The sequence below is a fragment of the Buteo buteo genome, chromosome 19 (genome assembly GCF_964188355.1).
Source record: "Buteo buteo chromosome 19, bButBut1.hap1.1, whole genome shotgun sequence".
Classification (NCBI taxonomy): Eukaryota; Metazoa; Chordata; class Aves; order Accipitriformes; family Accipitridae; genus Buteo; species Buteo buteo.
The window spans coordinates 29,070,716-29,087,030 of NC_134189.1; the positions used below are offsets into that span (position 1 = coordinate 29,070,716).

Here is a 16,315-nt window from a genome sequence, read left to right on the forward strand (position 1 = left end):
TTGCCCCTATACTGGCCTTATATAAGAACATGAGCCCTGGTTTTCACAGGCGGTAGCATGTATGTGATTGGCACTGGTTTTGTGCACAGTGAAGTGATTTTGGGGGCCCAAGGCAGTATTCAGTCAACTCTGTGTGGAATAGTTGGGGTTTTTTGGTGTCAGTCCACCACCGGCTGCAGGTTGAAGTTCTGTCCTCTACCAAAATGAAATTCCCTTTCATCACAGTATGAACTTAGTTCTACCAGGGAGTGCTATGATTTACGCTGAATTCCTGTTCTGTTTCTTCAATCTTTAAACAAGTTTGAGCATTATTTGACCATACAAAGAGATGAATGACTGTTTTGATGTTGAGGTTGAAGAAAGTCTAAGTGTTCTGGCAGGGAGGATTTCCAGCTTTGACAATGCTCTAGGCAAAACGGAAGCTTGATTTGTGTCCATACAGAAAGAGCTGTATTTACAATTATATGTATCACTTGTAATCTCCTGTAAAGAGAGCTGGTTTATGCAAAGCTTGATCTCCTATTTAATGAGACAGGCTGTGTGGAAAACTAAAGTGCATCTGTGGTCAGAAGCGAGAGAAGAAACAGTAAATTTCAAGATTTCTCCTCTCAAACCTGAACTTTTAACTTTCAACACAGGAGAGAGAAGAAAAGATGAGGGAAGGGAGAAACCATGTTAAATCTTGGAAAGCTTACCAACCTGACCAAATTTTGCAGTAACGTTAATTAAAATCCATTTTTCCAGGACATTTCTTCAGAAGGTAAAATTTACCCCTGTGTTCTGGCCTCGCAGTCCTACCGAGCTAATCTAAATTCCCGGTGAATTTAAAACTCCTTAAGTTAATGAGTCACGCGTTTAGCGAAAGAGTACAGGAAGACTTGGCGTCTATGCTGATTATATGCAGACTTGCATAAGAAGCACGGCCAAGAGGAAAAGTACTCTGAGGACTGTTCTGCGGCCCTACCCAGTGATCCAGAGCTCTCGCTGTCCTCAAACCCGGCTGTCCTCTGGGACAACGCCGGAGGCGATGAGAAGGGCAGATGGGAGGGAAACGCCGAGGCTGGTGGAGGAGAAGGCGAAGGCTGAAGGGACGAAATAAGGTCGCCGTGACGGCCGCTGCTTGGAACTCGAAGTAACCCTCTGTCTAAAACAAATAAGTCCCAAAGATAGGCGAGGGCTGGAGCGACAGTCCTGCCCGCGACGCCGTTCCCGTGTCGCCCACCTCCGCACGCAGAGCTTTAACCCGCTCGGCCGCCTCGTTTCAAAGGCGGCTCCGTCCTTCAGCCGCCTCAGCCTCCCGCGCCCCGCGCCCTCTCCCCCCGCACGACGCGGCTGCGGCTCGAGCCCCGGGAGAAGCGTTAACGATCGCAGCACCAACCGCCGCCGCATCGCGGCGTGAGCGGGCACCGCGCGCCGCGGCGGGGGTCGGCAGGGACGCGGCAGCCTTCGACGCTTGTCGGGCGCTAAAAAGGCCCCGGCGCTTCGCGGGATCTACCGGCTCGGGCAAATTCCGCTGCGGGAAACAAAACCCTCCGCTCACGCACGGTCCCCCCGCGGTGGAAACGGGACACGGACGCAACGCTTCTGTTCGCGTCGCGCCCTGCCGCGCTGCCCTCCCTCGTGAGGTGCCGCCGGGCCGAGGGGCGCGAACGGCCTCCCGCTGCCGCCGGGGGCCTCGCGCCGCCCGCCCGCCAACTACCTTTGCCCCCGCCGCCCCTTCCAGCCATCGACTAAGGAAGCGGCGTTAATTGGCAGCCGCGGAAAGCCAATTGGGCGGCGGAGGGGCGGGAGCCGGCCCTTCGCTCTCGCCCAATGGAGAGGCGGCTGGGCGGCCGCCCAATCGGAGGGGCGGGCGGAGGCGGGCGTGCACGGGGGGCGGCAGTCGGTGCGGCGGCGCGGCGGGGAGCGGAGCGGAGCGCCGAGTCTCTCGCGTTCCTCCGCGGTCTCTCGCCGTCTTGTCAGCCCCCCCCCCGGCCCTCCCTCCCTCCTTCGCCGCCGGTGGGCACGGGAGACGGGCGGTTCCCGGCCCTTCAGGTGAGGGCGGCGCCGCCGTCTTGGGCTCTGCCCTCAGGGGGAGGCTTGAGGCGGAGGCCGGGGCTTCGATCCCCGGCGGAGCCTTGGGGAGGGACGAGGGGGCGCGGGATGGCGGGCGGGGGGTCCAGCCGTCGCGCCCGTGCCCCGTGGCGGGGTCAGGCCGCGCGGGGCGGGGCGGGTGCCGCTCCGCTCCGCGAAGGCCCCGTCGGGTACCGGGGGGGGCTCGGCGCCCCCGCGGTGAGGCGGGCGGGAGGGGCGGGAGCGGGGGGTGCGGGCCGGCCAGCCCCGCGGCGGTGCGGGGCTTCGTCTCCGGCGGGCGCGGGGAAGGTGAAGCTCTCCTTGCTGGGCGGCCGGCGGGGAAGGGCAGGGCTGGGGCTTGCGAGGGATGACGACACTGGCTGCGGGGAGGCTCGGTTCCTGCGGGAGGGAAGGGCTCGCTGCGCGGGGAAGTTTAGTGGCCCACTCGGTGGTGGTGACGGCTTTGGGTTGGGGAGGGGAGGGGGAGGGAGACCTGAGGTCGAGCCGTTGGGGTTTTCCTGCCGGCTTTGGAATCTCGGCGTCCGGGATGATGGCAGGTAACGATGCCGATTCGGTGGGAGGAGGTGTTTCTCCCGCGGGGGAGAGTGAGGTTTTGAGCGGCTCACAGCCTCCCGAGTACCGGTGGTAACCCAGCTAAGTCAGGGTTCTTGGGCTTGCCATTGCCGCCTTCTCTCTTGACTTTCCCTTTTTTGGCTCGTGGAAGGAATCTTCTCGTCTCCCAGAGCGAAACGTCGGTGTGAGACAGAAGTCTCCTTATGCGCATCGACGCTACCTGGTTAGAGAAAGAGCAGGTACCTACAGCGTCTGCCTGGCTCGCTGTATCCATCTTTCCCAGCTGCTTGGCTCGCTCTGGTTGTACTGACTCAGAAGCCGATAGACTCAATCTTCTGAAGCTTCACCCTTTTGCCCTAGCAGTAAAGGAAGCCAGAAAGGTGCACGTGACAATAGGCTGCCCTTTGTAAACTGAACGTTTGAAAACTAAATGTAATCTTTAAATGTTCAGTTCTCTTGGTAGCCATTCTTTATTAGATTAGTTAAGATCATTTAAAACAAGTACACCACTGCTCACATTTCCTGTACCTATTTCAGTAAGTTTGACCATTTGTACGTGACCCAGACTGGGGTAAAAAATGAGCCTTCGGGTGGGCTAGATGCTTTTCCTTTCTTCTGTTGCACTCCACTATCTCATAACAGACTGCTTCAAAGGTTGCCATAAGGCTGTTTTTTTCTTGCTGCAGGGGGGATTTTTCCTCTTCTGCTAACTTGGATTTAATTCCAGGCTTTGTTCAACCCTTCTCTAAAGACAAAACCTCTCCACTACTTTGAAGAGGTAAGAACGTTACCAGTGCATTATTATAATAGTAGTAGTGAAGACGGCATTATGTAAATAACTGAGTTTTCATTCTGGTTTTAGTGCAACAAAAAGCTCATTCTTGTACATCTGTGATGAGACCAATAGAAAAATATTGCTTCGTTGCTTTGTTGGGCAGGGGAGGGGGTGGAAGAAGACTTGTATTTCTGCCTAAACGCGAAAGGTAACTAAAACAGTTTGCCAACTATATTTCAGATGGGCAAAACTTCTTAACTGTGTTTTTAACTATTAAGGTTATTAGCACTGAGGGCTAATGTGTTTGCTCTTTCATACCTGTACCTGCCTGAAATGATATTTTGTCAAACTTGCAATTTGCCTTCAAAGATAGTAGGGTTATATTCTGCTAATTATGACTGAATGAGCTTAAACAGTAGCATGTATTAGCACACGGGGCATGTCTAATTAGCACAATGCAGCATCACTTCAGAGGTCTCTGATCAAATTATGCCACAGCTTAGGTATGGTAAGCAGGAGAGGACTGCAGGTGCTACCTCATCTTCTGTAGTGTTAGCCTTGGCATGGGTGTTCAGTGTTCAAGTGCTCCAAACTCCCCTTGGTGCATAGTTTACAGTTCTAGAGTCAGTTTCTTTGGCTCAAGGTCTATGTGTTGTGCAGTGCCATACTAGAGTAAACATTAAAAACTGCCCTGGGGGTTAAACTGCATACCACACATCAAGCAACAATATCAGTATTAAAAGGAAGATGGATAGCACAATTGTACTTAATGATGAAATAGTTTTATTGAAGGTTGATAGGCAAAACTGTTTTGGAATATTTTTTTTACTGAGTGTTTTTTCTCTCATTTTGAAGGGGGTGTGCTGCAAGATGCAGTGGTTAATATTTTGCTGACAAATTAGATGGCATTTGTGATTGCTGGGCTTGATGTTAGCTGTATGCGTCTGTGGGTGGTCTTAAGTGTTCTTTCACTTTTTTTTAACTGTCATAGTTTTATGAGAGTGTTTCTAAATTCCACAAGTCATCTCTGTAACAAAAACTTAATTTTACTTTGTAGTGTATATTTAACTGTATTCTTCCGATTTTTCTTTTTTATTCCTTTAGTATTTGAAATACCATTATAGTAACGTGGCTTTCTGACTGTGCAGTGATATTCCGGGCACCATTTTGATCTATGAATGTTTGTAAGTAATACTTTCAGAAAATACCTAGATGATATATTTTTCTAATGGGTAGATGTCTGCTTTCTTTTGTTGTATCAGGTTCTGAAAATCAGTTTTGTGAACCTGTTATTTTTACCAGGTGACATGTTTGGATGACTTAGTCTTAGGCATGAGAAGTTTTGTTCTCGTGGTCTGTTTATGCAGCATGATAGTACCTTTTCCTTCTCTAGAGCTGAGCGAGCTACTTGCTTAAAGATGTCCTTATGTCAATTCTGTACTTCCCTGATTGTGGTTAAAATGAGCCTGAAGGTTACTGTGACTTGAATTGGCAGCCTGTAAATGCAGGACAAGAGACTTCTGTGCTTGTCACAGGAATGGCAACGGATAAAATGCTTAGCAGTGCTGCTAGTCAATAATTGCCTGTGCTTCTATGAATCTATAAGAATAATACAAACTAGCTAAAAGGTAGCTTTCTGCTTCCAAGATGGTGCATGATTTTCTCAATGTGGGAGTAGCAGGTTCTGGAAAAAGTTGCATCTTCTCATACAATGAGCCAGGAGAATGGTGGATGCAGGTTGAAGGGGTTTTTAATAGATCTGTTTAAGCATGCATGTAAACTAATACATTGGAGTAGTGTTTTGTTGCTTCTTGGGATCTCTGCTTTTTAAAATAAATTCTAAGATTTAGGGACTTACTCGTTGCCTGAGACCTGGAATGAAGTCTCTAATGCTTGAATTGAAGATGACTAGTCTATGAGGTGAACAACTTTTTTGTAACATAGGATTAAATTCAAATTCTGTCTTAATCCATAAACCTTCAAGAAGTGGTGGTGTTCCTTTCAACTAAACCTAGTTACTGATTTTTGGCTTGACTTAATGCAATGATGAATTGTTCTCAGAACGTGAAAAAGAAGAAAGCAGGAAATAACAGTGATGTACTAAGATAAGCTAAGTATTCTGAGTCTGTGGTTGAATAGAATGGTGTACTTAATATGAATGTTACCTGGCTAGTCGGCTCACTGGAGTTGGGAAGAATAACCTGAAGTAGATAGTAAAAATGCTGTTGTATCCCAGGGCTGATTTCCAGTATACAGTCATAGTCAAATTTGTCACAAGACTTGAATGTCATTCCTCTATGTGCTATCCTGCAAGGTACCTTGCTTGAGGGAACAGTCAAAATTTCTCTAATGATGTTGGTCTAGAATCTGCCTTGATGTGTGCTCCTTGGAGTGTGAGTGATTCTGCTTGAGCCACTGTGAACTGGTGTGCGTTGGTAGAGTCCTGTGAATCTTGGTGGACAGGATGTGTCAATATTTGAGAAGGTACCCAGCCCTACATGGTAAATAGGGATAGAGCTAGCATGGATATTGTAACACTGCACAGTAATGAGCTCTGAAGCAAAAAGAAAATGTCTCTAAGACTTCAAGTGATGTGGTTTGGTTCAACTTTTTAGAATATGCAAATATTTAAAAAATCTTATGGTTTACACAACATATTGTAAATATTTTGACAGCGTTGGAAACCTGTATCTTGAATTGGGGTTTTCTGGGCCAATGCATGTTACTAATCCTTTTTGCTTGTGTAGGACTCTGCTTTAAGTTAAGAATTAATTCCAAGGCATCTACAGACCAAAAATTTTAAACAAGCTTTTTTGCCTTTTATCATATACTCTAGACCACTGAAAAACAAACCAGACTACAATATAACAGCAACAATGGTGATGATGAGAACAGTCTGTTAAATAATATTATCAAATATTTGCTTCAAATAGTTTTACCGAAACCAAAAAAGGCTGAATTTTATGTAATCTCTTGACATAAATTTACAGATGCAACATAGATGCCCTGAGAATGGGTACCATGCAGGTTTTAAGTGATACAGTGAACTTGGAGGAGTTCAGTTATGTGTTTTAAATATCTTCTCATGCCTGTTGTGACTTATGTATCACAGAATCATGATGTACTTGCAAACTCTTAGCTTTTGATTATAAAGTAGTGGGTTGTTTACTAGTACTAACACTGGATGACTGTGGTGTTCCTGTAATCTTTGTTGTGAAGTGTCTTTTTACAGAAGGGTGATATTCTTTCTGCCTTATTGTGTCTTTGTACATGAGCAGCACAAATAGGACTCATAAATCTGATTTTTATGTATGATAATAAGTTAATCTCCCCCATGTATCAGGCTGATGCATTGCCAGCTGGTGACTGTAACAACAAAAAGTGTGTATTGACTGAGTTCTGAAAGGACTAGCAGAGTTCTTGTACCTGGCATCTCAAACTCTGCTTTCTGAGCATAGCCAAGGGTTCTGGGTTCCAATACCAACTTGCACAGACCTTCTTACTTAGCATAGTAATGGTAGGTGACTATTGAGAACAAATAAAATTCTTATTTCAACAGCAGATGCACAGCCATACTTTGCTGTTCTTTTAAGCTTATCTGTTTTGTTTGTCTTTAATTGCTGACTTAATATGTCAAATGAAGGGCGCAGGGTGAATATGCTTAATGTGTCCTTCTTCAAAGGGGTAATGTGAAGTACAGATTTCAATAAATGATCTGCCATGAGTCATAGGACAAACAGGACATCTTTTTAGTTTGACTTATGCCTCTGATCCTCTCCCTCAATAGAGGCTTTCTTGGCGAATTGACAGATACCTGGATCACTGCTGAGTGGAACAACACTGCTTTCTTGCAGGAGAAATGATAAATTTATAACAAACAGGTCTAGGTATGTTAAAGCAGCTCTTTGTATTTAATGGAACCACATGTATACAACATCAACTTGTAGGCATGCTTACTTCCACAGTCCTTGAATAACGTTTTTAAAAGCATTTTTTCCAAAGGCTTCAGGCTCTCTCTATCCCTTAATTGTTACAGAAAAAAAGCTTCAAAACTCTTTTAATTTTTTTTTTTTTGTAATTTACCTGAAATAATCTAACAATCTAAGTAATTAATATCTGTTCAGCATACAGTTGTGCTTAACTGGAAGGAGCCATTGAATAGCTTGGTTAAGCTCTAGGATGAACTTAACCAAAGAGAATTATTCCTAAGTTCTTGCTGGGTTGAGGTGATGGTTCCATTCCAAAATGTGAGCCCTCTGGTTTACATGTGAGAACTGAAACTGGATAACCATTTCCTTTAAACAACTTTTCTTTAATTTTTGTTTGTTAGGAGAGAACTTCCTATAAAGAACGCCATCAGTCTTATATCATTCAAATACAGTGAGAAATAAATTGACTCGTTAGCTTTTCCTCTTTTGGGCAATTAAATTTCTTAGAAACTCTTATGCCCACAGCTGGGAGTATTGCCATCTCATTGATTATTTGTATTGGTCCACTATTATGGTAGGCCACAGTGTTTCCATTGGTTTACACCAAGGTGAGTGTATTTTACTGCCATTCTGCTTTCTACTAGCAGTTTTTTTGGCCCAGGGAACTTTAGGACTGCAAGTCATTCTTGCTTTGAGTTGAGGTTTTTGTCATCTTTGACAGCTGGTTCAACTGGATGTAGGAACAACCAGCACATATGGGTAAAGTATAATCAGTCAATAACCTGTGATTCATAGTGTCACTTCCTAAAGCAAACTTTCATGCTGTCTTAAGCGAACAGAGTCCTAAATGGAAAGGTAAGTGAAAACAAGTTGTATACTGTTACTGTATCGTTGATGGCCTGTGGTGGGTTGAACCTGGCTGGACACCAGGTGTCCTCCAAAGCCGCTCTATCACTCTCTTTTCCTCAACTGGACAGAGGAGAGAAAATACCACAAAAGGCTCATGGGTCAAGATAAGGACAGGGAGAGATCACTTGCCAATTGCCATCATGGGCAAAACAGACTTGACTTGGGGAAATTAGATTAATTTATTGTCAATCAAATCAGAGTAGGATAATAAGAACTAAAACCAAATCTTAAAACACCTTCCCCCCACCCCTCCCTTCTTCCTGGGCACAACTTCACTCCCGAATTCTCTATGTCCTCTGCAGCGGCACAGGGGGACGGGGAATGGGGGTTGGGGTCAGTTCATCACACGTTGTCTCTGCCGCTCCTTCCTTGTCAGGGGGAGGACTCCTCACTCCTCCCCTGCTCCAGCGTGGGGTCCCTCCCACGGGAGACAGTCCTCCATGAACTTCTCCAACGTGGGTCCTTCCCACAGGCTGCAGTTCTTCACGACCTGCTCCAGCATGGGTCCCTGCCATGGGCTGCAGTCCTTCTGACACAGACTGCTCCAGCGTGGGTCCCCTGCAGGCTCACAAGTCCTGCCAGAAAACCTGCTCCGTGGGCTCCTCTCTCCACAGATCCGCAGGTCCTACCAGGAGCCTGCTCCAGCGCGGGCTTCCCACGGGGTCACAGCCTCCTTCGGGCACCCACCTGCTCCAGTGTGGGGTCCTCCCCAGGCTGCAGGTGGATATCTGCTCCACCATGGACCTCCATGGGCTGCAGGGGGACAGCCTGCCTCACCACGGTCTTCCTCACCACGGGCTGCAGGGGAATCTCTGCTCCAGCACCCGCAGCACCTTCCCCCCACTCCTTCACTGACCTGGGGGTCTGCAGGGTTGTTTCTCTCGCATATTCTCACTCCTCTCTCCCAGCTGCTGTTGTGTAGCAGGGTTTTTTCCCCCCCTTAAATCTGTTATCCCAGAGGCACTACCATGGTCACTGATGGTCTCGGCCTTGGCCAGCGGCGGGTCCATCTTGGAGCCGGCTGGCATTGGCTCTGTCGGACATGGGGGAAACTTCCAGCAGCTTCTCACAGAAGCCACCCCTGCAGCCCCCCTCTCCCAAAACCTTGCCACTCAAGCCCAATACATGGCCTAACAATGAATTTGATGGCAGTTGTGTTATACTGGAAGTTATGCCTTTTGGTTTAATACATGTGATGATTTGATGCCTTTTATTTTTTTTAAGATGTTTTAATGAGATGTACCCCACTCATGTAGTGTGCAGGATAAGTAAACTTATTTGCAAATTTAGAATTAACTTCCTATTCTTCTGTTTGTTCCTTATCTTCTTTTCTTGCAATTTTGGATATATCCTCAGGAGCATGTTTTGGAAATAGCTTAAATGGATAGGCACTTTAAAATCTGTGGATCATGCATTGATGTTCTATAGACATCTAAAGAGATGATCTTTAAACTGATTTTAATTGCTGCTGCTCTTAAAATGTTAAAGTAGTTTGATTATCCAGTTGCTAATAGTACACAGTACAAATGCAAAAGAATGGTTAATAGATTTTAATCCAGGAAGGAACCATTTGTTTTTAAACCATCTGGTTTTATCTGAAAAAGACAAGCCATAGGACTTCTGTGAATGAATCCCTGTTGGAATTTGATATAGCCACAAAGAAAGCTTCCCACTTAGAAAGAATGGATGTAGAGCCCACCACAACCCTGTTAGTTGCCCAGTTGGCTAATTAGTCCTGCTGTCTGAAATGGGGTACTCTCTCTGATGTATAGTCAGATAATACATCCTTCTAGCTGCCTACCTCACAGCGTTTTGTTTATATCCTACAATTCATTGAGCACATTCAATTGAGTATTCCTCTCCATTTCAGAATTCTCCCAGCTTTATGCCTAAAATATTAGGCCATCTTTATGAGATAGGAAAATTAAACTTTGTCTTGGTACAGCCCAGTGTGACTTCCAAATTAGTGTCTTTAGCTTGTGCTCATTTCAGCAAACAATCCAAACAGGTTTATCAGCACTGGATTCTCTGTTATTTACTGTTTCCTCAGGCTTTTTCTTAAATTGGCTGTGCAGTAGATCAGTCATGATTCCTGATCTTTTTTGAGGTCGCTGATAATAATGGTAAATAACTTAACAGTAGTTCAGTGGACACATCCTGCTTCGTAATATTTCTTGACTCTGTATTTTGAGAGCTTAAAATAAATGTAATATCAGACTGAGCTTGTATCATTCTGTATCTTAATCTGAATACCTTGTGTTAGCAAGTTGAATGCTGTGTTGAAACTTATTGTCATCAGTATAATCATTATCACTCAGGATGGTGACCTCATACAAAGAGGATGCTGTTAAGAAGTTGGTTATATTGATTTTTCTTTTTACTTATGTAATAATAATTATCAACTTGTTATGCTCAAGTGGAATCTTATTTGTTCCATTTTGATTGACTTGTCTTTACTAAACTAACCATGTCCCCTTTAAAATGCTTGTGTGATATCAGTTTTTCCCCTAGTCTTCTGGAACTTCCCCATTATTCAGAATTTCTTAAAAGTTCATGACTTACAGCCTCCCAAATGATATTTTAAAATTCTTGAACAAAAGCTAATTTGAACATGCTTGTTTGGACTCCTAAGCTCTCTTGTTTTCCAATTTGAGGGCTAATAATCATATCACTCAGACGTGATTATTTGTCAGCATTCATAGATCCTCTGCCTCTGTTACTACATTAAAATGTTAATACCTTATGGATGATAGCATTGTTGCTAAGGTTGTTATATAATAAAAGAGCTTTAAGTCTATTTGAGGTCTACCACTACAAGTATTTCAGTGTTCTTTCTGCTTTCATCATTGCTAGCTTTTGTTACATTTGTTACCATGAATTTCTCCTCTTTTTCACTTAATGTATAGCTATTTCTGTAATTACTTTGTTTTCTTCTTCTGCTGTGGCTTTGGAGACAGCTATTAAAAAATCCTGTCTGATTCCCTGTGATTCTTGTGTGATAAAGTAATATTATTTTATCAGATTGCCAAATCTGAGTCTTCTCAGTTGAAGCTGGAAATGGTCTGAGTCAGCTCGGGACTGGTATGCAGGTAGTCACTTCTTTTAGTTCTGTCATCCATTCTCTTTTGAGGTATGGTATACATGGAGTTCCTTCATGTTGGATGCAATGTGCTCCTTGAGTTAGGGCATTGTGACCTATAACGCATGTTAAATTCCATGCCAATTTTAGAATTGAGAAAGTGAAACATGGAACATATGTCAGTGGGACCACTGGGGCCCATGGTGATGCAGCATTCTCCTTCACGCTGCAGCTCACTGCAGAAGGAGCTGGCTGTGCTGTGTTGTTTAGCATGTTTAGTGGCAGTGTTGTGCATGAGCTATTGGAAGACGTTCCAGAACATCTGTGGAGTGTTAGTGCTCTTTAAAGTTGTCAATAATTCAAATGAGTAATGAATATTATTGCAGTGTCACCACTCCCTTCTTGACCGCTTAATCCTCTCTACCTACATTATAACGACTTACAAACTGTTCAGTCGTGACTTGTACAGTGAAGCTTCAGTGATATTAAATGGCCTTGATTTATGTTCCCAAATGCAAAAATCTAATTTCTTGTATGCCTACCACTTAAACATAAAAAATGACAATACCTTTTTGCCTGTCTTTCAGGGTCTCAGACTTTCTGAAGAGTATCTTTTGTGTTGTTTGTGTACTTGCTTATTCCTTTTGTTAGCATAACATCTTGTAACTCATTAAACTAGCTCAGAAGCTTGTTGCCACTTCTACTCACAGTGATAAGGCAAGTAACTTCAAAACCAGTGACAGTCTGTGTTGCTACTAAAACAGCAAATCAGGTTCTTTCCCTGGTTCCCAGCTATTTGTTCTTGCTCTGTGTTGGCTCTATGTATGAGGCTGTGCTGTGACCAGACTTGGTTCCCTGCTCCAGCAAGAAACTTTTTTTTTTTCTTTTCTCCAGAGTAATTTTCAGCTGGGTAAAGCTTAGCACCTGGCTTCCCAAATAGAATCGGCATACGTATGAGTCAGAAGGAGCGACTGGGGATGTGGGAGAAGACCAGATCAATCTTTGTCAGTGGAACAAATTTATACTGTAATAAAGTAATCACGCTAGGTATTGAGATGAGCAGTACAGTGAATAATTTCTATAAAGTTGAGCTATAAAGTGAATGTTGGATGTAAACAAGACTTTGTATAAGTGCTTTTATAATCCCATGTATGCCAAACGTGGTCAGGATGTAATAAAGTAAGGAAAATGAAACAGCGTTGCTCATCCTACCAGCTGAATCTGTGCTACATGAGCTACTGAAATACAGCTGAGAGATTTTAACACTTACTGCATAGAGACTGTACCCTTAAACTATTTATAGTTAAGGCAATTGAAGATGCGCTTCAACTTAGTTTCTTGATTTTTACCAATTTTGAATGCATAGTTGAACAGGTAATATGTATCAAATGATCTCGAATTCATAAATTTAAAGGTAAACTTGCTGTTCTTTTCTTGAATTTTTGCTTAAAATATTTTAAAGTGGAAGGACCAGAAGACAGAATTGAAATACTTTTTGAAGTTGAACAAGTTCCAAGTAGAAAGGAGCTAAAAATCTTTGGCTTTTGACTTCTGGAATACTCACTTATAAGTAACTTAGATGTTTCTAATGTGTAATGCTGATATATATTCTTATGTAATGAAATACTATATTTATTTTAAAAAAGTGAATGCTAAATAACTTTTTGAAACTCCTAGCAGAAGATTTAAATTAATCTATTAACACTTTATTGTTAAACCAGGTGTTGAAGAGCTAGCTTTGAATTCCAACTCAATATTTAATTTCCAAAGTTGAGTCAATCTTGTGGAATCAAGGGGTTTTTTTAGAATGTTAGTTGGTTTTGGTTTTTTTAACAGGGTAATATCTAGGTATACACAAAGACCATGCCAGCTCTCATTTCCTAGACTGGAAAAACTGCTTCCCTACCTTATTGTAACCTCTCTGTGTTTTTGTTTTGTTCTCTTTTCTTTTCTCTCACAAAAAGAATTGAATAGAATTAGTTAGATCCTCCTGTTACTGTTGTTTTATGATACTACCCAGTCTGCTTTCTTGGCTGTTCTCAGCAAAGTGCTGTTCCACCTGATGTTTTTTTTTTGAAGCAGGTGCACAGATTGGCTAGCAGAGAACATCTTTCCAAGCAAGCAGGCTGAAAGTATTGCAGGACACTTTGTGCTTTTCTTTTTTTAATTGTTCTCTGCACTGGGAAAGGTGAAAGTTCATTCACTAGATATTAATGATATCTTGTACATTCATTGAGGTAGGACCAAATCTGTTATTTATGTTTCTAAACACAAAATCAAGGAGATTAAAGGACAATCCATATAGTTTTAAAGGCTCTGTAGGTGAACCTTAAAATTGATTTGAAATAAGATCTGATCTTAAAATTGGTTTGAATTTGGATAAGAAATCCTTTGTCTAAAGTAGCATATAAGCAGCTGCTTCTGCTTTGGCTTGTAGTATCCCTGTATCAGAGAACAATATGTGGGTCTGGTCTGTATCTAATTACTGTATTTTTAGCACTTGGTGTAGATCAGGGTATTGCATAGTTTCTGGTAGAATGTAAATCCTGTGAGTTATATGGGTATCACGAGTAAAATCTGTGCTGTGCAATTTTAATCATTGTCAAGTCAGTAACAAGCAGTTCAGTAACTGATACATATGAATAGATAAAAGAAATATACATGAATTCTGGATTTATTTAGGTTATGCAAGACAACTTATAGCTTCTTTGCTTTAGACTTTGATCAGTCTAATAAAATATGATGTAGTCTCACTTTCTCCAAAGATCCAGTTAGCTGGGGTATTTTACTAGCCCTGTAGAGAAACTAAAACTGCAGTTGGAGATCTTTGATATTTCTGCCCTTTTTCCCTCCTCCCCTTTCTTGCAAAAGAGGCTAGATATGTAGAAGCAAAGGTGCTTCCTATTATTAGGTATTGCAGAAACACTTTCCTTTGTGTAATTAAGGACAAACTGTGCTAAAATTAGCACATAATACCTACCAATGTATTGCAGAACAAAATGACTAGTGTTACAGTATAATTTTAGCAGTTTTTATGCTGTTTCCGAGAGATCTTACTGCACAGCAAGGAAATATGGAAAGAGTTGAACAGGTTTTGATGTTTTCAAGTATATCTAAAGATACTTTCATTGTGCGCATCTTATGTATTTTTTGCGTTTGCAGTGTTTGTTTCACTTTTTCATACATATGGATAAAATGTAACATTTTTTTAATGAATAATACTGTCCCATTATCATAGTTTTTTGAGATTTTTTTGTTGAGTTGTGAATTATGTTAGTAGTTCAACTGTGAAGTTTATAAAGTTTCTATGAGATTTTTAATTTTCAGGGATGTGTAAAGTATCTAATTTGGCTAGCATACTCACTGGAATGCAATTTATTAGGTAGGAAAAATACTGTGAAAAGCTGTTGTACAAATTGGCTCTTTAAAGCTGAAGATTTTATAAACATGCTTCTTAAAAAATGTGGTTTGAATTTGTTAAGGAAAAATATATCACATGAAACTTTCAATTTTTATTGCAGTGAATGGTTAGAGGACAAAGTTATGTAATCTCATGTCATAAAAAAAGCTTTTATAAAAATCTTCTGAAACGCTCTTTATAATGCAATAGCAATTGACTTGGGCAGTGTTTAGCCCTGCAAATGGGGAGAAATATGCAATGTAAAACTTACAGCTATTGTTAAGTTGCTTTGGCACTGTTGTGATGGCTCTTCCAGTTCTGGGGTTTTTTTTTGTGGTGTGGTTTGGTTGTTAGTTGTTTTGTTTGGGTTTTTTTGTATTGGACAATTGATGTGGGGCTTCTGATGGTTTGGGGGATATGTGTGTGAATGAGGTTGTCATTGACTTCCTCCCCCATTTTAAGTACTGTTAAGACTGTATCCATTAATTACAAATAGCCTAAAATTTCTGAACAGGGAGCACTACCCCATACTTGTTGAGGGTTAGTTGCTGCCTGTCCTATTAATTTATGTAATAAATAAGAGGGTGCGTGTGTCTGAATTTGTTTTAAAATTAATTACAGTCCTCCAGGAATCTCTGCATTGTTCTTCAGAGCATGGGTCTGTCTTCCAGAATGAATTAAATTTGAGCTACTTTCTCTAGTTATGCAGCTGTGTTGGCTTATGAGAATTATTGGAATGTGCAAAGAATAGCATATTGCACCTAGGCATGTACATCAGAGTCAGCATGCATGTTTAAATTTGGACTACTGTGAAAAATCTCAATCTGGCTGTAGTATCTGCCCTAAAAGAGGAAGGAATGCAAGTCATGTCTTCCATGTATTTCACCATTGCCCAATTTCAAGTGCTTAACTGCTTTATGTAGCTGTGAATACTAAAAGGGTTGCTGGAAATCTAACTATGTAATCTTAAAAAGACATTTTAAAATCTTGTTTCTCAGTTGGCTAACTTTTATGAATGTTTTTCTGTTATAAGAAAAAAATCATCATCTTGGGTGAAAGACAAGTACAAGTAGGGATTTGGCATACATATGTCAAATGCATAAAATGGCAATGGAACAACTTAAAGCTTTGTCTAAAGCTAGCCTACTGAAACCTAAATATTGAAGCAAGTGAGAAGTTACCTACTTGAAAATCCACTGAACAATTTGTTATTGGATTTCTTCTGATTTTGTCTACAATTGAAAACTTGATATAGAATTACTGGTTATCTGGGTTAAGCTGAATGAATTCAGATGGTAACTTGCATCCAGACCTGAAGTTGTTGAATAAATTCTTGGAACATTACTCTTGAAATACCCTAACTAGGGGATTGTAAAAGATGAGTGTAGAGATTTTAAGAATTTGGATAAGCTTTCAGTGCTTTTATCTTATCGGCAAAAGTGCTGGATTTGTACTTGTCTGTCTTGGACCATGAGCCAGAAGTTTTTTGCATAGCTAAAAGAACCCTTTCTATAGCATTGTATTCCAATTTACTTTGTGTCAGTGACATTACTAAGACTTTTTTTTCCTTCTTTTTTCTGATCCTTCTTACATTGGTG

General features: G+C 42.0%; 1 protein-coding gene across 6 annotated transcripts in view; it reads left to right on the plus strand.

The window, feature by feature from the left end:
- The first annotated feature begins 1,866 nt into the window (after positions 1 to 1,866).
- PACSIN2 (protein kinase C and casein kinase substrate in neurons 2) overlaps positions 1,867 to 16,315 on the plus strand; it is a 63,165-nt gene continuing 48,716 nt past the window's right edge. For 2 of the 6 annotated variants that reach the window (XM_075051882.1, XM_075051883.1), the window contains exon 1: positions 1,867 to 2,034. The gene's annotated coding sequence lies outside the window, so the exon portion shown is untranslated. Of the gene's footprint in view, positions 2,035 to 2,845; positions 2,865 to 3,352; positions 3,404 to 4,504; positions 4,585 to 16,315 lie in introns of those variants that run through there. The other 4 variants (XM_075051875.1, XM_075051874.1, XM_075051880.1 and 1 more) reach the window with 4 other exon arrangements.